Source organism: Salvelinus fontinalis, chromosome 23, assembly GCF_029448725.1.
Source record: "Salvelinus fontinalis isolate EN_2023a chromosome 23, ASM2944872v1, whole genome shotgun sequence".
Classification (NCBI taxonomy): domain Eukaryota; kingdom Metazoa; phylum Chordata; class Actinopteri; order Salmoniformes; family Salmonidae; genus Salvelinus; species Salvelinus fontinalis.
The window spans coordinates 30,500,145-30,519,185 of NC_074687.1; the positions used below are offsets into that span (position 1 = coordinate 30,500,145).

Consider the following 19,041-nt stretch of genomic DNA (forward strand, 5'->3'; position numbering starts at 1 on the left):
ATAGCACAAAGGGCAAGAAGGTAGAGACAACAATACATCACATGAAGCAGCACAAGTGTCAGCAAGTGTCCATGACTGATTCTTTAAATGTAGAGATGGAGATAAAACTGTTCAATTTGATTGTTTCTTGCAGCTCGTTCCAGTCACTAGCTGCAGCGAACTGAAAAGAGGAGCGACCCAGGGCTGTGTGTGCTTTGGGGACCTGTAACAGAATGTGACTGACAGAATGTGTGTTGTACTGTGTGTGGAGGATGAGGACTGCAGTAGGTACCTCAGATACGGGGCCTAAGAGGATTTTATAAATAAGCATCAACCAGTGGGTCTTGCGCCTGGTATACTGAGATGGCCAGTTTACAGAGGAGTATAGAGCGCAGTGATGTGTCCTATAAGGAGCATTGGTGGCAAACCTGATGGCCGAATGGTAAGAACATCTGAACATGATTTATAAACTAAGTCTCCAGAATCTAGCCTGTGTAGGAGGGTCATCTGAATACGTGTTAGTTTGGCAGCTGGGTTAAAAGAGGAGCGACTATGATATATTTTTATTTTATTTAACTAGGTAAGTCAGTTAAGAACAAATTCTTATTTTCAATGATGGCCTAAACCGGCCAAACCCGGGCGACGCTATGCCAATTGTGTGCCACCCTATGGGATTCCCAATCACGGCCGGATGAGATACAGCCTAGATTCAAACCAAGGACTGTAGTGACGCCTCTTTCACTGAGATGCAGTGCCTTAGACCGCTACGCCACTTGGGAGCCCAAAACAGATATAGGAAACCAACTACAGATTTAAACTTAGCCTGCAGATGTATTATGTGCTGAGAGAAGGACAGTGTAATTAACACATAAGTTAGTTGAAATCAAATAATTTAAATACAGTAAGACATTGTTAGTTTGGCGCAAAAAAAACATCCATACTATCCATGCTCCCAAGTACTTGTATGAGGTGACTACCTCAAGCTCTAAAACCTCAGCAATAGTAATCGCACCGGTGGAACCACATGACCTTTGTATTGGAGGTGGTCAGAACAAGGTTAAAGGCAGAAAAACACCAAATCCGTTTAACACCAAATACGGGGAGGGGCCAGCTGAGTACAAGACTGTATAATATGCATATAAATGGATGAGAGAGCTTCCTACTGCCTGAGATATGTTGTTGATGTAAATTGAGAAGAGCGTGGGCCTAGGATGGAGCCTTGGGGTACTCCTTTGGCGACAGGCAGTGGCTGAGACAGCAGATGTTCTGACTTTACACATTGCAGTCTTTGAGAGAGGGAGTTAGCAAACCAGGCCAAAGACCCCTCAGAGACACCAATACTCCTTAGCCCACAAGAATGTTATGGTCTACCGTAACAAAAGCTTTGGTCAAGTCAATAAAAATAGCAGCACAACATTGCTTAGAGTCAAGGGCAGTGGTGACATCATTTAGGACCTTTAATGTTGCAGTGACACATCCATAACACATTTTTATAGATGTTTAGTTTTATTGTATTTATTTTTACCCCATTTTCTCCCCAAATTAGTGATATCCATTTGGTAGTTTCAAACAGACCACCATAGTCCCTGTGCCCAAGAACACGAAGGCAACCTGCCTAAATGACTACAGACTCATAGCACTCACGTCCGTAGCCATGAAGTGCTTTGAAAGGCTGGTAATGGCTCACATCAACACCATTATCCCAGAAACCCTAGACTAACTCCAATTTTCATACCGCCCAAACAGATCCAGATGATGCAATCTCTATTGCACTCAACACTGCCCTTTCCCACCTGGACAAAAGGAACACCTATGTGAGAATGCTATTCATTGACTACAGCTCAGCGTTCAACACCATAGTACCCTCAAAGCTCATCACTAAGCTAAGGATCCTGGGACTAAACACATCCCTCTGCAACTGGATCGTGGACTTCCTGACGGGCCACCCCCAGTTGGTGAGGGTAGGTAACAACACATCGGCCACACTGATCCTCAACACTGGAGCCTCTCAGTGGTGCGTGCTCAGTCCCCTCCTGTACTCCCTGTTCACCCACGACTACATGGCCAGGCACGACTCCAAAACCACATCATTAAGTTTGCTGACGACACAACAGTGGTAGGCCTGATCACCGACAACGACGAGAAAGCCTATAGGGAGGAGGCCAGAGACCTGGCCGGGTGGTGCCTGAATAACAACCTCTCCCTCAACGTAACCAAGACTAAGGAGATGATTGTGGACTACAGGAAAAGGAGCACCGAGCACGCCCCCATTCTCATCGACGGGGCTGTAGTGGAGCAGGTTGAGAGCTTCAAGGTCCTTGGTGTCCACATCATCAACAAACTATCATGGTCCAAGCACACCAAGACAGTCGTGAAGAGGGCACGACAAAGCCTATTCCCCCTCAGGAAACTAAAAAGATTTGGCATGGGTCCTCAGATCCTCAAAAGGTTCTACAGCTGCAACATCGAGAGCATCCTGACTGGTTGCATCACTGCCTGGTACGGCAATTGCTCGGCTTCCGACCGCAAGGCACTACAGAGGGTAATGCGTATGGCCCAGTACATTCCTGGGGCTAAGCTGCCTGCCATCCAGGACCGTTACACCAGGCGGTGTCAGGGGAAGGCCCTAAAAATTGTCAAAGACTCCAACCACCCCAGTCATAGACTGTTCTCTCTACTACCGCAGGGCAAGTGGTACCGGAGTGTCAAGACTCGGACAAAAAAGGCTTCTCAACAGTTTTTACCCCCAAGCCATAAGACTCCCGAACAGATAATCAAATGGCTACCTGGACTATTTGCATTGTGTGCCCCCCCCCCCCCCCAGCCCCTCTTTGACGCTGCTGCTACTCTCTGTTTATCATATATGCATAGTCACTTTAACTATAAATTCATGTACATACTACCTCAATTGGCCCGACCAACCAGTGCCCCTGCACATTGGCTAACTGGGCTATCTGCACTGTGTCCCGCCACCCACCACACGCCAACCCCTCTTTTACGCTACTGCTACTCTCTGTTTATTATATATGCATTGTCACTTTAACCATATCTACATGTACATACTACCTCAATCAGCCTGACTAACCGGTGCCTGTATATAGCCTCGCTACTGTTATAGACTCACTACTGTATATAGCCTCGCTACTGTTATTCTTCACTGTCTTTTTTACTGTTGTTTTTATTTCTTTACTTACCTATTGTTCACCTAATACCTTTTTTGCACTGTTGGTTAGATCCTGTAAGTAAGCATTTCACTATAAGGTCTACTACACCTGTTGTATTTGGCGCACGTTACAAATAAACTTTGATTTTATTTTATTTTATTAGTTACAATTTTTTCTCAGCCGGCTGTGATGCAGTGCACACATCCATAACCTGAGCGGAAACCAGATTCCATACCAGGGAGAATACTATAGACATCAAGAAAGCCAGTCAGTTGATTATTGACATGTTTTTCCAACAGTTTTGATAAACAGGGCAAGATAGAAATTGGCCTATAACAGTTAGGATGAGCTTGATCTCCCCTTTAAATAAAGGTCGCACCGGGGCTGCCTTCCAAGCACTGGTAACCTCCCTAGAGAGGAGAGACAAGTTACAACGGTGATAGGCTCTGCGATGATAGGGGCTACAACCTCAAAGAAGAAAAGATCTAAACCCTCTGACCCAGGGCCCTATGAAGGGAATAGTGTGCCATTTAGGACACACCCTAACTCTCCCAATATACAATCGTGTATATTTTTCCCTCTCTCAAGCCATTGTAAAGGTTGTAAACTGAGCACTTTGACCGTTTCATGTTTTCAGGCGGCAACATAACCACAGAGAGAGCCCAGCTAATAAGGCCTGTCTGTCAGTCGGTCCTGCTGAGGTAAACACAGGGAGACACAAAGAACCACATGGCTCAGTCTGAGAGAGAAAGAGAAAGAGAGAGAGATAATCCAAGGCTTTGAATCCTTAGCTAGCCAGTCCCAAACCTAAGAGTAATTCATTTGGTAAGAACGCCAACTTCCAACTTCCTTTACAGATGAAGAGGTCAGACTGTTGTAAGAAACAGGGGACAGAGTGCATTTTTTGAAAGAGGGGGCTTATCTGGAAGTACTTCATATAGAGAGAACATGTTTGATTTTAGGGGAGGGACTTTACACAGAGGGGAATGGTCTCTGAAATTCTATTGGCAGACATGGTTCCTTCCACATCGATGCCTAATTATACGACTTTGGTGGGGAAAATACAGTGCAGATAATCTTACAGTATTTAAAGTCATTCGACGTGATATTTGTGATCACATATAGATGAAATCATTACATTCATTATATGGGGTGACTTAAAGAAAAATGTAGCTTTAGATTCCCTGTGATTTGATATCAACCTTAGACCTGAACAAAGCATGCTGCTGTAACACACACTAGCTGTGTTCCAACATGAGTACTTGTGTTCTATCTAGAGCGTATAGCAAGTACGGAGGTCAACTGTTATTTTCCAGTGCGATTCCAAACATAAGAATGTGAAAAGGCAAGTATGTACTAAGTTTACCAGAAGTTCTATAAGCGTACTTGGGAGGTCTGGAAAACAAAGCACACATGGGAGCATACTTTTTTCCCTCCTTCTCCGGGGTGGCTATCTCATAACACCTTGCGACTCAGCGAAAATTCCCCAAACTTCTGAATTAATGGCAGACTGAAGTCCCCGCTTGGGAGAAAATGTTCCTAAGGAATAAGGAATAACTTTGTTTAATGTAATTTTACGTTTACATATTCACCAAATTATGTTAAAATGTTGAACAAACTACTTTCAAATGAATTTTAAATTCAAATGTTGAGTCACTGCTGTTATCAGCCCGCTAGACAAGCTAAGTTAGCTTGTCGGACGTGATGGCTAGCTAGCAGGCGATCTCATCCTGGTTATCAGCTGTTTAGGCTTCGAACACACCGACAGCATCATTGCGCAAAATAGGATGCAGCATTATCTGGATATGTATGCAACAAAAGTTCAACATTCACCTTCTGCTACCATTTCTGTCAAGCCGTCTACACATACAGTTTGACGCATACGTTCGATAAATCCAACGTATACACCACTCCGAACGCACTGCAACTGCCTGTGCAATGCAATGCTGCAAGGCAAACGCAGCGTTTAATTGGAAATGAATGTGATTCTGATGTACCAAAATGCAATGACGCTGTCGGTGTGTTCGAAGCGTTAGTGATGAACATCTAAACAAACAAAAATCAGCAGCGTCAATTGTGAAGACCCGGACAGCTTTTTAATCCTGAATCGGTGAACATGCTAGCCATCCAATGACAAATTGAACAAGGAACAGATGGCAACTGATGCGTTCATTTCACTCCATAGCATTGGCTTGGCAGGACAAAACAGTTGTGCCCAATTAAAAACATAGGAAATGCTGCAAGCTATGTTCTGTTCAATCTAGGCCTGCTAGCCAGTCAAGTAACTTGTGCATTCTTACATGATCAGAGTGGCACCGTGAGAGACATGGATATGGGTGTGGCTGAAGGATTCCCAGTGCACCATGGACAGTGGCACCCAGTTCAGCACTGTGGAAGGCTGCACTACCTTCAGCACCAGGCCAGCCGAAGACAGCGCAACAGCTCTGCTCACCCAACACACCTGTGCAGGATTACTAATCAGCACACTACCTTCAGCACCAGGCCAGCCGAAGACAGCGCAACAGCTCTGCTCACCCAACACACCTGTGCAGGATTACTAATCAGCACACTACCTTCAGCACCAGGCCAGCCGAAGACAGCGCAACAGCTCTGCTCACCCAACACACCTGTGCAGGATTACTAATCAGCACACCTTCAAGGCATTCCCTAATCAACTGACTGGCACAAGAGTGCAGGCTGGACCTCACTCAAGTGGAGCAGTAAAGAAGACACAGCCAGAGCGTGCCTATTCGCCCACTTCAACTGTGGTTCACTCTCCTTCCACAGACTCTGCCAGTGAGGCCACACCGGCGCAAGAGATTACAGGTGGCTGCCATCTTTAACCACCCTCTCGCTTGGCTTGTGGACTAGAGTATTAGAGACACTAAAAGCTCAAGTAAGAGCATCTGAAACTTGAACTCTTTTGTTGTGTGTTTACTCATTGCTGCTTGTATAGTCGGGCCCACCCCTCTCTTCCCGACAATCAGTCAATACATTCATGCAGTGTCTGTTTACCTAATGTTAGTTCACTTTCTTCTAGTCACTTTCCCCTCCTGTGTCTTACCACTGCATATAAGAAAATGTTTTGAATAACGAAATGATCAATTAAAAGTCAATCTGACCATGAATGTGCAAAACTGTTTAGAAAACATTGAACATGAACACAGGTAGTTATTCTCAGCAAATTAAACCAACACTGAAATGTGAACAGTGAGGTTAATTTCTCCCCACTTGGCCTTATGTTTCTGCTCTGTTCTCCTCAGGTTGAAGCACATCCCACCCCATCATCCAGACAGATGGAAAGAACTTGGGAACCTCCCATCCACCAGGAAAATCACCCTATCCCAGGAGATTAGTCAGGAGTTTATTCAGCCGTGTGCAACATCACTGTAGAAGTAAATCCAAACGTTAGTCTCTATCGTGCAGAATTGTCAACTCATTGGAACATTTGAAGCCCATTCTAAAATACAGACGTGGGGGATTACTGCCCTGTGTACAAGTTTTTAATCCTGCACAGCACAAACACCATGTTCAACTATTCATGGTCTACAATTTAGATCACAATTAGTTGAATGAGGTGTTAATGAAGGGCTGGAACAAAAACCTGTAAGTACATTTCAATGTAACAGATTTTAAGGGCTCTGCGTTCTTCCATACTACACAGTATGCTCTCTCAGACGTTCTTGGAAGATCACCTTTGAAAGAACGGGAGAACACAGAACTAAAGTGCGCATTTTGGAACACTGCCACTAGCATGTTTCTGAAGTCTGTCAGAAGTTCCTGAAAAGTATTAGACATCTCTGTGCAATCATGGACAAGAGAAGAAGAGAGGATATGAGGAGAAGGGTGGCACCTCAGATCCTTCCATCTCTGCATCTTTCAACACTGTCCACCTCACTTTTCAAGTCTCCTTGAAACTTCACAGGATGGGCACATACAGTGCTATTGCAACAGCAGCATCATAAATATATACAGTGAGCTCCAAAAGCATCAGGACAGTGACACTTTGCTGTTGTTTGGCTCTGTACTCCAGCACTTTGGACTTGAAATGATAGAATGACTATGTTAAAGTGCGGACTGGCAGCTTTTCATCCATATTACAGCACTTTTAGTACATATTGTAGTTCCCCCATTTTAGGAGACCAAAAGTATTGGGAGAAATTGTGACTCGACAAACTTGGAAGCATTTACTGTTTGTTTTTCGCTTGTGTTTCAATTTTTTTTGTGCCCAATAGAAATTAATGGTAAATAATGTATTTTGGAGACACTTTTATTGTAAATAAGAATAAAATGTGTTTCTAAATACTTCTACATTCATGTGGATGCTACCATGATTACGGACAATCCTGATTGAATCGTGAATAATGATAAGTGAGAAATATCATACCCCCCAAAAAATGAAAACCTCCCCTGTAATTATAATAGAGGTTAGCATGTCTTGGGGGTATGTTATTTGTGCATCTAACTTTCTCACTTATCATTATTCACGATTCATTCAGGACTATCCGTAATCATGGTAGCCTCCATACAGGCATACAGGACTGTTCTACAAAGTTATTGAACGTGGTGTAGGGGGTAAAACATATGACATAATTAAATCAATGTATACTGGCAATACGTGCAGCATTAAAATTGGTAAGAAAAGAACAGAATTCTTTAACCAGGGGCGGGGTCTTCGCCTGGGTTGCAATCTGAGCCGTGCACTCTTCAATATTTACTTTAATGAATTGGCCGCTATTCTAGAAAAATCCTCAGCCCCTGGTGTTAGTCTCCACAATTCAGAAGTTAAATGCCTACTCTTCGCAGATCACCTATGCCTGCTGTCACCCACAGCACATGGCCTACAGCAGAGCCTGGACCTGCTAGAGCCGTATTGCCAGACCTGGGCCCTGGCAGTAAACCCCAAAAAGACTAAAATAATGATTTTCCAGAGAAGATCCAGATCTCAGGGAATTAGATCAAAGTTCTCAATTGGTACAAAATACATAGAGTACTGTACACACTACAATTACTTAGGTTTGAAAATAATCTCAACTGGACACCTTAATGAGGCAGTGAATGAACTGAGAGAGAAACCATGCAGGGCATTCTACGGCATTAAAAAGCTAATTCAAATTGAAATACCTATTAAAATTTGGCTAAAACTAATTGAATATGTCATTGAACCAATTGCACTTTATGGCAGCGAGGTGTGGGGTCCACTTGCAAAATAAGATTTCATCAAATGGGACAAACACCCCATTGAAACCCTGCATGCAGAGTTGTCCAGAGGAAAAGTAAAAACAATGCATGCAGGGCAGAATTAGGCCAATATCCACTAATAATAAAAACTCAAAAAAGAGGAATTACGTTTTGGAAACATCTAAAATACAGTGACCCCCTCTCATATCATTACCAAGCCCTGCAATGCCAAGAGCTGAGCAAAGAAAATAGTCCCCTCATCCAGCTGGTCCTGGGGCTGAGTTCACAAACCTGTTCTACTAACACACTGAAGACTCAGGACCAGAACATCCAATCAATCAGAATAAACCAAATTACAACACAGTCAAAACAAACTACATTGCCTATTGGGAAACACAAACGCAAAGCAAAATGCAGTGCTATCTGGCCCTAAATCGACAGTACACCGTGGCTAAATATTTGACCATGGTTACTGATCAAAACCTTAGAAAAACCTTGACAAAATACAGGCTCAGTGAGCACAGCCTTGCCATTGAGAAGGGTAGACACAGGAAACCCTGGCTCCCTGTAGAGGAAAGGCTGTGCAACCACTGCACAACAGCAGAACCTGAGACGGAGCTGCATTTCCTGACAAAATGTAAAAAATATAAAACAATTAAGGAGTGTCATTTTCCCAAATTTGAAACCCTTATTCAAGGTTTCAAAGACCTCTCTGATGAGGATAGGCTACCCGTCCTGTTGGGGGAGGACGCAGAGAGCTGTGGGTTGGCAGCGCACTACATTGCTGCCTGCCATAAGTTGAGGAACAGTGTCTGACAGACCAATCAACCTGCACATGTACTCTACTGTATGCTTATTGATATTGTTGAATGTATGGTTATTTTGATCCTTGGTTATTGTTGTTACTGTTGTCCCGTTGTTGTCCCGTTGACAAAAGCGAATTGAATTGAGAGAGAGAGAGAGAGAGAGAGAGAGAGGAGAGAGAGGAGAGAAGAGAGAGAGAGAAGAGAGAGAGAGAGAGAAGAGGGAAAGAGGAGAGAGAAGAGAGAGAGAAGAGAGAGAGAGAGAGAGAGAGAGAGAGAGAGAGAGAGAGAGAAGAGGGAAAGAGGAGAGAGAGAGAGAGAGAGAGAAGAGGGAAAGAGGAGAGAGAAGAGAGAGAGAAGAGAGAGAGAGAAGAGAGAGAGAGAGAGAGAGAGAAGGATCTCCATAACACAGGCCCTCTGGCTCCTCTCCTAGACGAGGTGCACTGTGTGTATACTGCTACATGAGAGGCTGAGAGGCCAGCTCTATAATTCCTGAATGATTAAGCAGAAACACAGGATTATAGGAGTAATTGACAACTGGCTGGGCTGAGGGTTTGGTCCTTTGTTGTTCCATTTCCCACAATTCTCATGGACCTGGAGGAACCCAAAAGACCCAGAGAGCGAGAGAGAGAAAGAGAGAGAGAGAGAGCAGCCTTGCACTCAGGTCTAGATGTGGGTTTAAGTTCAGACAAAGCCTCTGAAGTTATGTGACCAGACCTGTTGGAGCATCATGCTGTTAGATGATCTGGAGGATTGTATTCAGAGTTCATGTCGACCATTCTGAGCCAATCACACGCCTCCTTCCACAGATCAAGTCGTAATTGCACATTATCGACTTCTAAACACATTGGTGGGAAATAATTGTTGATAAATGGACAAGACAGCACTAAAGAATCGTTACCATTCCATTGTATTCTAACAAGACTGTAGAGAATTGAAATAAAGTATTGTTCACATGGCAGGAATGTCTATACTGCGAGTAAAGGTGTACAAAGTACAGTCTGCTGTCATTCTGATCTAAGAATATTACTCCTGCTTATTACTCCTGCTTATTATGAAGAAAAAATACATCTGTTTAACTTTGTAAAGTAAAGGTGTGTTTAGAATTATTTTTGTTGTATTAATGCTATTTAATCTCTCCTCAGACTAATATTATTCTGTTTGTCCTGTGGGTACCTTTGCCACTGTTCCACCCCTTGTGTATTGCGCTGTCATGGTGTTTATGGTGTTCCCTATAGAGCACACATATTACAATCATTATCCAAAACACCAGTCCTGCTCTGCTCTTTCTCACTCTCTTCTCAGGATGTCCAATCATCTTTCTCTCAGACTCGACCATCTGTTTACTTACTATGACTGTGATATGTGGTTGTCCTACCTAGCTATCCTAAGATGAATGCATTAACAGTAAGTCGCTCTGTGACTAAATGTAAATGTACATGTACTTTCAACTGAAAAAAATACTGTTTGACAGATTCGCAAACACGCAAAGTAACCTGTATACAGGCATTTACTGCCAATTAATCACACACACATACGGTTGAAGTCTGAAGTTTACATACACTTAGGTTTGAGTCATTAAAACTCGTTTTTCAACCACTCCACAAATTTCTTGTTAACAAACTATAGTTTTGGCAAGTCGGTTAGGACATCTACTTTGTGGATGACACAAGTCATTTTCCCAACAATTCTTTACAGACAGATTATCTCACTTATAATTCACTGTGTCACAATTCCAGTGGGTCAGAAGTTTACATACACTAAGTTGACTGTGCCTTAAAACAGCTTGGAAAATTCCAGCAAATAATGTCATGGCTTTAGAAGCTTCTGATAGGCTAATTGACATAACTTGAGTCAATTGGAGGTGTACCTGTGGATGTATTTCAAGGCCTACCTTCAAACTCAGTGCCTCTTTGCTTGACATCATGGGAAAATCAAAAGAAATCAGCCAATAACTTGTAGACCTTCACAAGTCTGGTTCATCCTTGGGAGCAATTTCCAAACACCTGAAGGTACCATGTTCATCTGTGCAAACAATAGTACGCAAGTATAAACACCATGGGACCACGCAGCCGTTATACCGATCAGGAAGGAGACGCATTCTGTCTCCTAGAGATGAATGTACTTTGATGTGAAAAATACAAATTAATCCCAGAACAACAGCAAAGGACCTTGTGAAGATGCTGGAGGAAACAGGTACAAAAGTATCTATATCCAGAGTAAAACGAGTCCTATATCGACGTAACCTGAAAGGACGCTCAGCAAGGAAGAAGCCACAGCTCCTAAACCTCCATAAAAATGCCAGACTACGGTTTGCAACTGCACATGGGGACAAAGATCGTACTTTTTGGAGAACTTTCCTCTGGTCTGATGAAACAAAAATACAACTATTTGGCCATAATGACCATCGTTATGTTTGGAAGAAAAAGGGGGAGGCTTGCAAGCCAAAGAACATCATCCCAACTGTGAAGCACGGGGGTGGCAGCATCATGTTGTGGGGGTGCTTTGCTGCAGGAGGGACTGGTGCACTTCACAAAATGGATGGCAGCATGAGGTAGGAAAATTATGTGGATATATTGAAGCAACATCTCAACACATCAGTCAGGAAGTTAAAGCTTGGTCGCAAACGGATCTTCCAAATGGACAATGACCCCAAGCATACTTCCAAAGTTGTGGCAAAATGGCTTAAGGACAACAAAGTCAAGGTATTGGAGTGGCCATCACAATGCCTTGACCTCAATCCTATAGAAAATGTGTGGGCAGAACTGAAAAAGCCTACAAACCTGACTCATTTACACCAGCTCTGTCAGGAGGAATGGGCCAAAATTCACCCAACTTATTGTGGGAAGCTTGTGGAAGGCTAACCGAAACGTTTGACCCAAGTTAAACAATTTAAAGGCAATGCTACCAAATACTAATTGAGTGTATGTAAACTTCTGACCCACTGGGAATGTAATGAAAGAAATAAAAGCTGAAATAAATCATTCTCTCTACTATTATTCTGACATTTCACATTCTTCAAATAAAGTGGTGATCCTAACTGACCTAAGACAGGGAATTATTACTAGGATTAAATGTCAGGAAGTGTGAAAATCTGAGTTTAAATGTATTTGGCTAAGGTGTATGTAAACTTCCAAGTTCAACTGTACCAACAAACATATACACACAGACAAAAACCATTGCATTATTCATCAATCATTTGAGTCCACTTCCAGCAGTTATCCTCACTGTCAGCTTAAGACACCAGCCCTAAACATCGCAATCGGTCCAATATGGAATAACTCTCACAAGAGTACTATAGAGAGAATGTCCAAGCTGATTCATATGTTTTCATAGCCGTACCATCCTACAGTAATGGTACATTTGAACTGCTGGGGCTGAGGACAGGACAGCTAATCATTAGCCAGTTAGCCACTGCTCTGTTCTGGCTGCTGATCCAAGGCTAGGGAGGATGATAAAGATCCAAGAGGACCAGGGGAGCTGCCAACTTAATGACCCAGAGAGAGGAGCTGATTTACGGGCTCTGTGGCCCCATCGTGGCCCGTAGACAAAAGCCCTCCCTCTATTCTCATTTACTGCTGGGGAGAGACGTAGTTCATAAAGAAGAAAACAATGTTAGAAGAGTGATGAAATGTTCCTCTGAGAAAACCAAGATGCTCTGCATCACTTCCTGGTTGTACATCCTCCAGGCCCATACACAACTCTAAAAAGACAGTACTGTGTGATCCATTTTTTTTGGTATCTTCATCAGAATCTCATAAGTGGTTGCATATTGTGTATGCAATACAAGGCTCAAAATCAGGCAAAGAACACAAGAAATCATTAATAGATTGAGACATTTGATCCTGCAAGTCTTTGGCAATGTCTGAAATTCTGAATTCTGAATGGATGAAAGGGGACAAACACTGTACCCCATGAGGACTACAAGCACTTCATCAAGGTATAAAAAGTAAATAGATCTGAACCTGTCTAATCACTTTAAACCCAGGTGAGTGGTCACATGGTCTACATCCAAATCTACACTGTTCAAAGACATCCACATAAAATCCTCACCTCTATCATAACTCACATGGCCTGGAAACCCCTTGGGTATGGCTAGATGCAGCGATGGAAGCCACTAGGGTGGCTAGATGAAGCTATGGAAGCCACTAGGGTGGCTAGATGAAGCTATGGAAGCCACTGGGGTGGCTAGATGAAGCTATGGAGGCCACTGGGGTGGCTAGATGAAGCTATGGAAGCCACTGAGGTGGCTAGATGAAGCTATGGAGGCCACTGGGGTGGCAAGATGAAGCTATGGAAGCCACTAGGGTGGCTAGATGAAGCTATGGAAGCCACTGGGGTGGCTAGATGAAGCTATGGAAGCCACTAGGGTGGCTAGATGAAGCTATGGAAGCCACTGGGGTGGCTAGATGAAGCTATGGAGGCCACTGGGGTGGCTAGATGAAGCTATGGAGGCCACTGGGGTGGCTAGATGAAGCGATGGAAGCCACTGGGGTAGCTAGATGAAGCTATGGACGCCACTAGGGTGGCTAGATGAAGCTATGGAAGCCACTAGGGTGGATAGATGAAGCTATGGAAGCCACTAGGGTGGATAGATGAAGCTATGGAAGCCACTGAGGTGGCTAGATGAAGCTATGGAAGCCACTGAGGTGGCTAGATGAAGCTATGGAAGCCACTGAGGTGGCTAGATGAAGCTATGGAAGCCACTAGGGTGGCTAGATGAAGCTATGGAAGCCACTGGGGTGGCTAGATGAAACTATGGAAGCCACTACGGTGGCTAGATGAAGCTATGGAAGCCACTGGGGTGGCTAGATGAAACTATGGAAGCCACTACGGTGGCTAGATGAAGCTATGGAGGCCACTGGGGTGGCTAGATGCAGCAATGGAAGCCACTGGGTGGCTAGATGAAGCTATGGAAGCCACTACGGTGGCTAGATGAAGCTATGGAAGCCACTGGGGTGGCTAGATGAAGCTATGGAAGCCACTGGGGTGGCTAGATGAAGCTATGGAAGCCACTACGGTGGCTAGATGAAGCTATGGAAGCCACTGGGGTGGCTAGATGCAGCAAAACATTCATGGTTGTGTAAGTACAGAACCAATCCTCATCGTTGGTAAGACTCCCTGCGATCCTCCGTCTCGTGTGAATGGCTCTTCTGTGTGATCGGCAAAGGTTCTGCCAGAGGCCCTCTCTCTGTCCCCTGAATGGACAGCGCTAGGCCACATTTTTAAGGCACACTAACGTACCATAGCTGACCGACAAAGGCAATGTGGTCATTTACCAGGGAGAATGACGCTCCCTTTAAATCGCCTGGGGGGCAATAACAGACAGAGCCTTTAAGACCGGGGTCGCCTCCAAAATGGCATCCTATTTCCTATATGGTACACATAGGGCTCTGATAAAAAGTAGTGCACTATAAAGGGAATAGGGTGCCATTTGGGACGTAACCCTGGACAACAGTTGAGATGAGCCCTGAAACAGTTTTTGTCCCCCTCCATCCTCTCTATATCCTCCCTCCATCCCTCCATCCCTCCATTTACACTTGAAAAGCGTCTCGTTGTCATCCTGAACCAAATATCAGCAAACAACGGGGAGGGGGGGTGGGGACGACACACGTTAACACGGCGCTTCACAGGCTTCAGATAGTCCACATAGATCCAGGAGAAAGGAGGACAAAGGAGGACAATGCAAACAACAAACAGAAAGGAGCTTCTTCACAGGCTTTTACATAAGGCCTAAACAGGACGGGGCATTTCTGGTCCACTGACAGGGTTTGGGGAGACATTTGGGGCACAAATCGAATCAAGCTGGGCAAGTCAGAGCAATGGAGGAGAAGGGAATTAGAAAGCGCAATTGAAGCCAGTGCCAGCCAACTAGGCTCTTCCATAGGGTAGACTTTCTACAGAGTTGGCCCATGCGCCTCATCATGACAACTGGGTGAGGAAGTTGGAGAGTTGGCGTCTGAAACTTTAGGTGCTCAATGAGTTAAAATCTTTACTGGCCGGGCGGGCATTCTTTCTCCACTCAAAGGAAGCACACCCTCTGGTACTGGAAAACCCTCCATTCCTCAATCCTCACCTTACAGAGAAAACTATCTCAATAAAACGCTTTTAGAAGATAAATAACTGATAGCTGCATACAGTACACTTAGCTATTACATAAATCAATTACATAAACTTCTGCATTCTTGGAGAGGAGCAGAGAAGAGAGGAGATATCAAAGGCAGTTTTTTTTTAAACGCATCACCTCTGAGCTTTGATTCTTTGATTGGCCCACATAGAACCAATTAGACGAAGCCGAGTTCCTGGTGGACTCCCGCCTGCCGCCAAACACTCATTGTGGGGCGGAGGAGAGAAGAGAGAGGAAAGAGAGAGAGAGAGGAGAGAGGAGCTGTGGGCGAGAGAACTTCACCATTAGCAGGCTGGATTTAATAACAGGTTTCACCCTTCCTCTCTCCATCTCTCCATCACCACCACGCTCCTCTTTTCAAAACGGTCCTTTCTGAGTTAGAATAAAGGGCTTTTAAATAAAAGGCTCCCTGCCTCAGGCACTTTACTACAGGGGCTGTAGAGAAGAAGGGGAGGGTAAAGAGAGAGAGAGAGAAGGAATGATAGATGGCTTTGAGCTTCCTATGTTTGGTCTCCACTGGGTCCAACGATCTCAGAGGTATGGGACAAGGGGACGTGTGGGACACAGTCGGAAACGAAACACTGTCCAACCTAATATCTAATATACACACGTACCAAACAAAACCAATATCAATCCCAACCCGAAAACCTCTACAAAAGTGTCACAAAAAGTAATGTGTAGGCTAGAGTTTGAAAGGACTTTGTCTAATGAACCCTATACTATAGACAATACATGTTCAGTTTGACGAGCGCAGAAAACAGACATAAAGGACATTCACTGCTTCCTATCAGAATAATAAAGTAGGAAGATATGCCTTTAAGCCAAAGATACATTTCCATTTTAACCCCAAAATGGACTATCAAGTTTTGAACTAGATTCAATTGTAGCAGAAGCGAAGCATAGTACTCACCAGCTAGTCATCACTGGCACATGGTCCTGTGGCTACAGGGATGGGCTGAGATGGCTGTTCTATCCTTTAGAAACCTATTTCAGGGACAGAGAGAGAGAGAGAGAGAGAGAGAGAGAGAGAGGGAGAGAGAGAGAGAGAGAGAGAGAGAGAGAGAGAGAGAGAGAGAGAGAGAGAGAGAGGGAGAGGAGAGAGAGAGAGAGAGAGAGAGAGAGAGAGAGAGAGAGAGAGAGAGAGAGAGAGAGAGAGAGAGAGAGAGAGAGAGAGAGAGAGAGAGAGAGAGAGAGAGAGAGAAATAGAAGGGGGAGGGGTGAGTCTTTCAATTCACACTAGTCATTTGCCTCCTTCCCACAAGTAGTGTGCAGTGCCACAAAGAACCACTCACACTCTTGTAAACAAACCGCCAGACCGTCAATGGAGGAGAGCGGGCGGACCTGGAATGGCATTTAAACTGGAGTTTATTAGCCTTCATGGGGTTTCTGGGGGGCTGTGGGGGGCAGGGGGTGGAACTGGGAAAAGATGAATCTCCACCCCAACAAAATCTCCCCAACAAGTCCATTACGGTTCAAATGTTAAACCACATACTGTAGGCTATAATTTAAAGCCTAATTTACTGTAGCTTAAATTAAAGACTTCATGAATGTATATCTGCCCAAGATCTATATGCTCCAGACAGTTCAATCAAACTAACAGGTTAATATACTTTACAGTTACCATTTGGGCTTTAGGCTTCTGTTCAGCAAATTGGAACATAATAGTCTTCTACGGTTTCTACGGCAACGTCTGTGTTAGGCTTAGACACCCTAGACTCTGGACGTGTATCAGTGAATGCCACTAAGCCAGCACATACCATTTTTGAGAAAGTTCCCGTAGCTAGAGTGTGGAGCCATGACGATTGGAGATAAACTGCAGATTTGATGCCTGCTTCTCTCCAAGTTCTGAGGACTTAGTTCTAATATCCTTATTAGGGAGCAAACACAAAAACAGGTGGACCAATGCAAATAGGAATGTCTGGACGATTTGCTATGGACACAGACCCTGAATTTGGATGTAGGCAGCACCACTACAGACAGACAGTAGCAGAAATGTTGCCTAATGCTCTCTCTCTCTTCCACCAAATCAAGAGGACAGAGAATTCTCACAAATACAAAGAGTAACGGGGTTATAGCTTTAACATTGGTTATGTCTAACCTATTCTCTTCAGACACTTTAAAATGTTTCCTCTTCCTTGCTTTCCTTCTAACTCTCTTGCTCACTCTCTCAATTATGCACGCACACACAGACACACAGAGAGACAGACTGAGACAAACTCTTAGACAAACATGCACAGCATGTCTAGAAACAAATAAATATTTGTGAGATTGACTAGAATGCTAATGGAAAACTGTTAAGAGAAGTGTGCTGATTCACCTCGTTCTTATTCCCACCTCCCACCTCTGAAACAACGGCTCACAGCGGGACAGGAGCTCCAACCATTCATCCAGAACCAGAGTGATGGAGAGGAGTGGCTGTGGTGGGATGCCACTTAAAATCCCAATTAAAATCACAGCATGCTAAACAAGTGGTGTACATCACAGCACCAGAGGCTCCACTTTGGTCTTAATTGGAGCCATTTCCATGTTCAGTCCCCTGGTGGGAGCCAGGTGCCACTGTACCCTGCACGATTACAATGCTCACACACTGTAACACGGTGTAGCAGGAATGCACTAGACTCAATGGGGAATCAAGGCAATGCGAATGAAATGCTTCTTTAGTGGTTGGAAATTAACACAGCACGATGATGAACGATCTGACAAGTTGTAGGTTGGGGTTTCCTCATCGTCTCTAAAACGGTCTGGTACTCATACACAAACGTAACTCATGGTCTTAATAGAGAAGACATTCTACTCACAGCCATTCGGACTGCCCTCAGACTTTACTTCTTTACTTGGACAGGGAGCCGGTGCATCAAGATTATATCAAGGTTAATGGATATGAAAGTCTGAGGAAAGTACCGGCATACGTCAGACCAATTCATTTGACCTGTTCACTGCTGAGTCAGTCTGACTGACTCAAGGCATTATCAATCCACACACATTCCATTAGGCCTCCTCAGATCTGCTTAGAGCACCATCCAACAGCACCACGGCCCCATCGGTACACACAGCCTCCCAAACTGATGAAGGAGGAGAGGTGCGGCAGTCAGTGAAGGACTTAATTAAGATTAGAGGAGGACAGAGACAGAGCTGCAGTTAGCCTGCCTGGGCTGTGCCAGCTGGGCACAGGGTTTAAACGTTTTAGAGTTCTCCCTGAATACCTGCCTGGAGGTCACCGTCTTCTTTAGAGAAGCTGGAGAGAGGGAAAGATAGATGGATGGATGGATGGATGGATGGATGGATGGGGGGAGGGAGGGAGGGAGGCAGGGAGGGAGGGAGGGAGGGAGGGAGGGAGGGAGGGAGGGAGGGAGGGAGGGAGGGAGGGAGGGAGGGAGGAAGGAAGGGAGAAATAAAAATAGAGGAAGAGAGAGAGAGAGCAGAGAGGGAGAAAGAGAGAGAGAGAAAGTACAAAGCTAAATTCAGGGGGCTAGGATAGAGAGAGCGAGAGTGTGCCACAAAAAGAGTGACAGCGTAAAATAGAGGGATAGTAATTAAGAAGTAGATAATAAGACTGGTTCGGAAGGCTGAGAGCTGGGAGCTCAGAACGATGTGATGAGCTGAGATGACCGCATCAGAGAGCCACGCTCAATAAATCCATTAACACACAGAGAGACGCTGCTTTAAAAAGGTCAGCCTGACAGAGCTAGACAGCCTCTGCGTCCCAAATGACACCCTAGTCCCTACATAGTGAATTTGAATTGGGACGCAGCCAGCGTCTTAGCTTCCACACCTGAAACCATGGCAT

At 44.5% G+C, this 19,041-nt stretch overlaps 1 protein-coding gene across 7 annotated transcripts in view; it reads right to left on the minus strand.

Moving 5' to 3' along the window:
* LOC129821107 (semaphorin-5B-like) overlaps window positions 1-19,041 on the minus strand; it is a 199,204-nt gene that overhangs the window by 146,257 nt on the left and 33,906 nt on the right. For 6 of the 7 annotated variants that reach the window (XR_008754272.1, XM_055878409.1, XM_055878405.1 and 3 more), the window contains exon 2: window positions 16,165-16,238. The exons of the other annotated variant lie outside the window; for it this stretch is intronic. The gene's annotated coding sequence lies outside the window, so the exon portion shown is untranslated. The remainder of the gene's footprint in view (window positions 1-16,164; window positions 16,239-19,041) is intronic. 7 annotated transcript variants of the gene reach the window in all.